Genomic DNA, 9,243 nt, shown 5'->3' on the forward strand with positions numbered 1-9,243 from the left:
TCAGTGGGAGGAATAATGGCCCGTCGTTGGTGTCAGTGGGAGGAATAGCGCCCCGTCATTGGTGTCAGTGGGAGGAATAATGCCCCGTCGTTGGTGTCAGTGGGAGGAATAGCGCCCCGTCATTGGTGTCAGTGGGAGGAATAATGCCCCGTCGTTGGTGTCAGTGGGAGGAATAGCGCCCCGTCATTGGTGTCAGTGGGAGGAATAGTGCCCCGTCGTTGGTGTCAGTGGGAGGAATAGCGCCCCGTCGTTGGTGTCAGTGGGAGGAATAGCGCCCCGTCGTTGGTGTCAGTGGGAGGAATAGTGCCCCGTCATTGGTGTCATTGGGAGGAATAGTGCCCCGTCGTTGGTGTCAGTGGGAGGAATAGTGCCCTGTCGTTGGTGTCAGTGGGAGGAATAGTGCCCCGTCGTTGGTGTCAGTGGGAGGAATAGCGCCCCGTCGTTGGTGTCAGTGGGAGGAATAGCGCCCCGTCGTTGGTGTCAGTGGGAGGAATAGTGCCCCGTCATTGGTGTCATTGGGAGGAATAGTGCCCCGTCGTTGGTGTCAGTGGGAGGAATAGTGCCCTGTCGTTGGTGTCAGTGGGAGGAACAGTGCCCCATCGTTGGTGTCAGTGGGAGGAACAGTGCCCCATCGTTGGTGTCAGTGGGAGGAATAGTGCCCCATCGTTGATGTCAGTGGGAGGAATAGTGCCCCATCGTTGGTGTCAGTGGGAAGAAAAGTGCCCCATCATTGGTATCAGTGGGAGAAACAGTGCCCCATCGGTGTCAGTGGGGGGAAGAATAGTGCCCCATCAGTGTCAGTGGGGGGAGGAATAGTGCCCCATTGTTGTTGTCGGGGGGTGGGAGGAATAGTGTCCCATCGTTGGTGTCAGTGGGAAGAATCGTGCCCCATTGTTAGTGTCAGTGGGGGGAAGAATAGTGCCCCAGCAGTGTCAGTGGGGGGAGGAATAGTGCCCCATTGTTGGGGGGGAGGAATAGTGCCCCATCGTTGGTGTCAGTGTGGGAGGGGGGGAATAGTGCCCCATCATTGGTGTCAGTGGGAGGAATAGTGTCCCATCATTGGTGTCAGTGGGAGGAATAGTGTCCCATCATTGGTGTCAGTGGGAGGAATAGTGTCCCATCATTGGTGTCAGTGGGAGGAATAGTGTCCCATCATTGGTGTCAGTGGAAGGAATAGTGCCCCATCATTGGTGTCAGTGGGAGGAATAGTGCCCCATCATTGGTGTCAGTGGGAGGAATAGTGCCCCATCATTGGTATCAGTGGGAGGAATAGTGCCCCATCATTGGTGTCAGTGGGAGGAATAGTGCCCCATCATTGGTGTCAGTGGGAGGAATAGTGTCCCGTTTTTGGTGTCAGTGGGAGGAATAGTGTCCCGTTTTTGGTGTCGGGGGGGAATAGTGCCCCATCATTGGTGTCAGTGGGAGGAATAGTGTCCCGTCATTGGTGTCAGTGGGAGGACTAGTGCCCCATCATTGGTGTCAGTGGGGGGAATAGTGCCCCGTCATGTGTGTCAGTGGGGGGAATAGTGCCCCGTCATTGGTGTCAGTGGGAGGAATAGTGCCCCGTCATTGGTGTCAGTGGGAGGAATAGTGCCCAGTCATTGGTGTCAGTGGGGGGGAATAGTGCCCCATCATTGGTATCAGTGACACCAATGATGGGGCACTATTCCACCCAATGACACCTAACTTGCTGACCCCTGCTCTACGTGATACATTGTAATATCTATATCAGGGGGTCCTCAAACTGGGCCCGCCGGCAGGGTCGTATTTTCCGCGAGGAAGGGACACTAAATACAGGGGTGGGCAGGGGGCTGCTGTGCCTTACCTGGCTCTGGTCCCAGGCCCACGACGATCCAGTCCAGAAAGCACTGCTCCTTCATTCACTTCCGGCCACGCCCTCATTCCTGCCGCTCGGCTACGCCTCCTCACCGGTGATTGGGCGCCAGAACTGTAGCTCAGGAAAGGCACACTGGCGGCCAATCAGCTGCGAGGAGGCGGAGCCGAGCGGCCTCGCGAACATCGAGTGATGGAGAGGCACCAGAGTGAAGAAGGACAGCTGACAGGTAAGTGTGCCGTGCTGATGGGACTGCTGCAACCAGGTATGCTGGCTGCAGCAGCACCATGCTGGGGCAGGGGTCAGCAAGTTAAGTATCATTGGTGTCACTGATACTAATGATGGGGCATTATTCCTCCCACTGACACCAATGATGGGGCACTATTCCTCCCACTGACACCAATGATGGGGCACTATTCCTCCCACTGACACCAATGACGAGGCACTATTCCTCCCACTGATACCAATGATGGGGCAATATTCCTTCCCCCACTGACACCAATGATGGGGCACTATTCCTCCCACTGACACCTATGATGGGGCACTATTCCTCCCACTGACACCAATGATGGGGCACTATTCCTCCCACTGATACCAATGATGGGGCACTATTCCTTCCCCCACTGACACCAATGACGAGGCACTATTCCCCCCCTCTGGCACCAATGACTTACTTTTCCTCCCACTGACACCAAAGATGGGGCACTATTCCCCCCCTCTGACACCAATGACGTACTTTTCCTCCCACTGACACCAAAGATGGGGCACTATTCCCCCCCTCTGACACCAATGACGTACTATTCATCCCACTGACACCAATGATGGGACACTATTCCTCCCACTGACACCAATGTTGGGACACTATTCCTCCCACTGACACCAGTGATGGGACACTATCCCCCCCTCCCCCCCACACTGACACCAACGATGGGGCACTATTCCTCCCCCCACTGACACTGATGGCGCACTATTCCTCCCACTGACACCAACGATGGGGCACTATTCCTCCCACTGACACCAATGATGGGGCACGTTTCTTCCCACTGACACCAAAGATGGGGCACTATTCCTCCCACTGATACCAATGATGGGGCACTATTCCTCCCACTGACGCCAACGATGGGGCACTATTCCTCCCACTGATACCAATGATGGGGCACTATTCCTCCCACTGACACCAATGATGGGGCACTATTCCTCCCACTGACACCAATGATGGGGCACTATTCCTCCCACTGACACCAATGATGGGGCACTATTCCTCCCACTGACACCAATGATGGGGCACTATTCCTCCCACTGACACCAATGATGGGGCACTATTCCTCCCACTGACACCAATGATGGGGCACTATTCCTCCCACTGATACCAATGATGGGTCACTATTCTTCCCACTGACACCAATGATGGGGCACTATTCCTCCCACTGACACCAATGATGGGGCACTATTCCTCCCACTGATACCAATGATGGGGCACTATTCCTCCCACTGACACCAATGATGGGGCACTATTCCTCCCACTGACACCAATGATGGGGCACTATTTCGCTCCATAAGACACACTTGGGGGGAAATTTCTGTGCATCTTACGGAGCGGATGGTCCAGTATTCCCGCCGCCGTTGTATGTTCGCAGTCTCTGGTCATCTCCTGTACTGTCCGCATTTGTTCATAGTTTTTTTGTTTTTTTTTAAACTATGGTCCGGCCCTCCAACGGTCTGAGGGACAGTGAACTGGCCCCCTGTTTAAAAGGTTTGTGGACCCCTGATCTTATTATTTCAGGTACTTATATAGCGCCATCAATGTACTCCGCACTTTACATATATATTGTACATTCACATCAGTCCCCGCCCCCGAGGGGCATACAATCTAAGGTCCCTAACTTGCATTCATACATACACATACTAGGGCCAATGTAGACAGGAGCCAATTCACCTACCAGCATGTCTTTGGAGTGTGGGAGGAAACCGGAGTACCCGGAGGAAACCCACGCAGGCACAGGGAGAACATGCAAACTCCAGGCAGTTGGTGCCATGGTTGGGATTTGAACCAACAACCCAAGTACTGCCAGGCCACTGTGCTGCTCCATACATTATACATCATAACATCTACATTGTTTCTTTTATTGCTGCTTCTGAATAAAAATGTATAAAGTACATTTAAAAGTATCACTAAAGGCAAAACTTAGAAAAACAATGGGTAGCGTGGAGAGGGGTCAGAGCCCCTGTCAGATCTTTATTGATATTTATACTAAGTGGTTAGCACTTCCACCTGGCAGTACTCGGGTCATTGGTTCGAATCCCAACCACGGCACCACCTGCCTGGAGTTTGCATGTTCTCCCTGTGCCTGCGTGGGTTTCTCTGGGTACTCCGGTTTCCTCCTACACTCCAAACACATGCTGGGAGGTTAAGTGGCTCCTGTTTGTCTGCAAACGTGCATGCATTAGCAAGATGCATAGGGCGCCATAAAGAATGGATGGCACTGCAAAAGGGCTGTGTTTTTTTGTTTTTTTTGTGCGTTGCGGTAAAGTATGCGATTTTGTGCACCATCCCCCAGCACACAAGTGTGGCCTATTAGAGCCCATTCACACTTGTGTGGTTTGTCATGCAACTTTGGGGTCCAAGGTCACATGACAAGTCGCACCCCACGTTTCCCAATACCATTCACACCATTCCCTTTTTTTTTTCTTAAAATGCTCCATTTTTTGTCATTTTAAACATTTGGTATGTTTTCTGTTTTCTATTGGGAATAAAATCCGGGTTTGTGAGGTTTGAAAATCATTGCATTCTGTTTTTATGTAGATTTTACACATCAGCCCTCAAGAGTTGGTTGTGGCCAGCTCAGTGGATTGCTGTAGGAAAGTCCTGGATTCTTTCTTGGATACACAGAATATAACTGGATATAACATTTATAGGGAAAGTTGATCCAGGGAATATCCGATTGCCTCTCGGGGGATCAGGAAGGAATTTTTTCCCCTGCAGGAGCAAATTGGATCGTGCTTTGCTGGGTTTTTTGCCTTCCTCTGGATCAACTGTGGGTGTAGGATTATAACTTTTTTTTTTTTTTTAATAGTTCAACTGAATGGACTTTTGTCTTTTTCAGCCAGACTAACTATGTAACTATGCTTATCTGCTCTGTGCAACGATATTGCACAGAGCGGCCTTTGCCTTCTCTTCTGGAGTCCCTCACAGGCGTTGTCAGGTTCTCTTTCCTCCAGCTGTCCCCTCAGCAAGCCATGTCCTAAGGGGGCATCTGTGCAGGCACACTCCCGAGCTGAGTTGTGTGCATCCATAGATACACACAGAGCTGGTAAGCCATAGGAAGGAATTTTTTTCCCTGCAGGAGCAAATTGGATCGTGCTTTGCTGGTTTTTTTTGCCTTCCCCTGGATCAACTGTGGGTGTAGGATTATAAGTTTTTTTTTTTTTAAATAGTTCAACTGGATGGACTTTTGTCTTTTTTCAGCCAGACTAACTATGTAACTATGCTTATCTGCTCTGTGCAACGATATTGCACAGAGCGGCCTTTGCCTTCTCTTCTGGAGTCCCTCGCAGGCGTTGTCAGGTTCTCTTTCCTCCAGCTGTCCCCTCAGCAAGCCATGTCCTAAGAGGGCATCTGTGCAGGCACACTCCCGAGCTGGGTTGTGTGCATCTATAGATACACACAGAGCTGGTAAGCCATAGGAAGGAATTTTTTTCCCTGCAGGAGCAAATTGGACCGTGCTTTGCTGGGTTTTTTTGCCTTCCTCTGGATCAACTGTGGATATAGGATTATAACTTTTTTTTTTTTTTTTAATAGTTGAACTGGATGAACTTTTGTCTTTTTTCAGCCAGACTAACTATGTAACTATGCTTATCTGCTCTGTGCAACGATATTGCACAGAGCGGCCTTTGCCTTCTCTTCTGGAGTCCCTCGCAGGCGTTGTCAGGTTCTCTTTCCTCAGCTGTCCCCTCAGCAAGCCATGTCCTAAGGGGGCATCTGTGCAGGCACACTCCCGAGCTGGGTTGTGTGCATCTATAGATACACACAGAGCTGGTAAGCCATAGGAAGCAATTTTTTTCCCTGCAGGAGCAAATTGGAACGTGCTTTGCTGGGTTTTTTTGCCTTCCTCTGGATCAACTGTGGGTGTAGGATTATAAGTTTTTTTTTTTTTTTTTTATGGTTGAACTGGATGGACTTTTGTCCTTTTTTTTCAGCCAGACTAACTATGTAATTGTGTGTGTGTCTTGACTTTTTGGAATTGAGATGTATTGTAGACATATAGGCAGATGTGTGATGGGAAGCCAGCAAACCTCCTGTGTCAGGATCACTAGGAAGGCTGTCTGCCCGTCTCTACGGAATCATTCCCTCTAGACCGACACAGCAAGATGTTGTTCTGTTGCTGGATCAAACATTGCAGAATCTCCATTGCTAGCGATGGGAGCGTCATCTCACTGCCTAGGCTACAGAAGGAGTGATTCCAGAGGGACATTCCTGCTGCTGGGGATTTCGTCTAATTGTCAGCGATGGGATCACCCATCTGAACACCTGACACCAATCAGAATGTCACATTAACTGCTTTCTGTCCACCCTATAGCAGAAATACTGCTACAGGGCGGCACGGGTGCGAAAAATCACACACGTGTACATGATTTTGCATCTCCGGGTAGAGGGCACACGCGCCCTACCTGAGCTGCCATTCGCAGCCGCAGCTGTCAATCACCAGGCCCCAGACCGTAATTACTCACCGGCGCCCAGTGATTTCCAATGATCACTGACGGGGAGGAGGACTGTTTTGTTTACTAACAGTCCTCCTCCCTGTCAGCTCTGGCACACTGCACAGCACAGCCATCCGCAGCAGTGTGATTACAGTGAAGGGTCATTGGAGGAAACTTTCGTCTCTTGTTGGGTGGCTCTGAAAGGTAGCGTCATTGGAGGCTAGAGGATTGCTAGACTATTTTGCACCCTAGTCAGGACCAGCTACTTGTGCCCCCCCTCCAAATAAAAATATAAAATAAAAAAAATGTAAAGGCAGTAGAAAATAATACACAAACAAAACATGAAACTGCTGCATTTCTTTTAATTTGCAAAAGTAAGTGGCATAAGATAGCCCTAACAGATTTCAGGCTGGAATTCCCCAGGCAATTGGGGGGGGGGGGGGTAAAACACTGTGACAGCAGACAGCCCAGCCCACAAACACACAGAGAACACCTGACCTATCCCACACAGTGACAGATTCGACACAACACACCACCACCAACACTGACACAGATCAGCAGGCCCAGCACGCGCTAGAAGAGCAGGATGTGGGATCGTGATGATGTCATCACTTACTGACACATTGCACATGTGATGGATGGCCGACCGACCGGGTTCCACTCACACAGACACGAGACATCAACGTCAGACATTACCTTCCTCCGCTGATGAATGGGAAGTGGAGGGCTGGAACTCCACAGTGATCAGCAGCCGCCAGCCGGCTTGCAGTAAGGGACTGAGTCTGAGAGGAACACTGGAAGGAGCCGCAACTCAGCTGCTATACTGGTCCCAGACACCCAGCATCTTCCTCTGTCCTTTCTTCCTCCCCTCTGCCACCCCTCCCCTCAGATGAAGGATCATTTATGATGAGTCCCACACAGAGAAACTGCCGGCCATGCTCTCTGCTAAAGCGCTCCTAGGCTCTAGAAGGGCGGGTCATAGAAGGAAATTTTCCCCTCTTGGTAGGCGACTCTAGAAGAGCAGGTGATAGAAGGAAACTTTCCCCTCTTGTTGGTGGCTCTAGAAGAGCGGGTTAAAGGAGGAAACGTTTCCCACTTGGTAGATGGTTCTAGAGGAGCAGGTCATAGAAGCAAACTTTCCCCTCTTGGTGGGCGGCTCTAGAAGAGTGGGTCATAGAAGCAAACTTTCCCCTCTTGGTAGGCGACTCTAGTAGAGTGGGTCATAGAAGCAAACTTTCCCCTCTTGGTAGGCGACTCTAGTAGAGTGGGTCATAGAAGCAAACTTTCCCCTCTTGGGAGGGTGGCTCTAGAAGAGTGGGTCATAGAAGGAAACTAAAGCCTCTTGGTGGGCGACTCTAGAACAGCGGGTTATAGAAGCAAACTTTCCCCTCTTGGGGAGGGTGGCTCTAGAAGAGCACGTCATAGAAGAAAACTAAAGCCTCTTGGTGGGCAACTCTAGAAGAGCAGGTCATAGATGGAAATTTTCCCCTCTTGGTAGGTGACTCTAGAAGAGCAGGTAATAGAAGGAAACTTTCCCCTCTTGTTGGTGGCTCTAGAAGAGCGGGTTATAGGAGGAAAAGTTTCCCACTTGGTAGATGGTTCTTGAAGAGCAGGTCATAGAAGCAAACTTTTCCCACTTGGTGGGCGACTCTAGAAGAGTGGGTTATAGAAGCAAACTTTCCCCTCTTGGTGGGCGGCTCTAGAAGAGTGGGTCATAGAAGCAGACTTTCCCCTCTTGGGAGGGTAGCTCTAGAAGAGTAGGTCATAGAAGCAAACTTTTCCCTCTTGGTGGGTGACTCTAGAAGAGTAGGTCATAGAAGCAAACTTTTCCCTCTTGGTGGGTGGCTCTAGAAGAGTGGGTCATAGAAGGAAACTAAAGCCTCTTGATGGGCAGCTCTAGAAGAGTGGGTCATAGAAGCAAACTTTCCCCTCTTGGTGGGCGACTCTAGAAGAGTGGGTTATAGAAGCAAACTTTCCCCTCTTGGTGGGCGACTCTAGAAGAGTGGGTCATAGAAGCAAACTTTCCCCTCTTGGTGGGCGACTCTAGAAGAGTGGGTCATAGAAGCAAACTTTCCCCTCTTGGTGGGCGACTCTAGAAGAGTGGGTCATAGAAGCAAACTTTCCCCTCTTGGTGGGCGGCTCTAGAAGAGTGGGTCATAGAGGGAAACAGTGAATGTGACTTTCAGCAAACACTAGAAGTTCTGAAGGCCCCTCTGCACGCTGGTATGTACCCTTCTAGCAGACTCTGCAATAAATAGGGACATTTAGTTCACACATATTGCAATACAGGCTGAAGCTGGTAGGACTGGCCATAGAGGGATTACTTTGACGCAGTTGGCCAGCTGCTTGAGAGGGTATATTCCAGAGTGCAGAGGGTCCTCAGAATTTCTAGTGTTAATATGCGGTTACACCCCTTTAGCACCTGATGGATAAATGCATGCACTAGCTTTTGGGATTTGAGGACAGGGATCTCTTGTTTGTTTCACCAAACATTCACACTTGGACCAGGAAGATTCCCCTGCTACACCAGCTGTGTGGGCACTGACAGCTCATCACCCATGGAGGTAAGTACAGCGGAGACCAATGACATGGTGGACAGGGGGTGTAATGCTGTGGTATAAGTCGGGGACAAGGGGTGTAATCCTGAGGTTTAAGGGGGCAGGAGGTGTAACACTAGAGTAAGTGGGGGTCAGGGGTTGTAGTACTGTGAT

The sequence above is a fragment of the Staurois parvus genome, unplaced genomic scaffold (assembly GCF_062004578.1).
Source record: "Staurois parvus isolate SC_StPar_1 unplaced genomic scaffold, SC_StPar_1.0 ptg001644l, whole genome shotgun sequence".
Lineage (NCBI taxonomy): Eukaryota > Metazoa > Chordata > Amphibia > Anura > Ranidae > Staurois > Staurois parvus.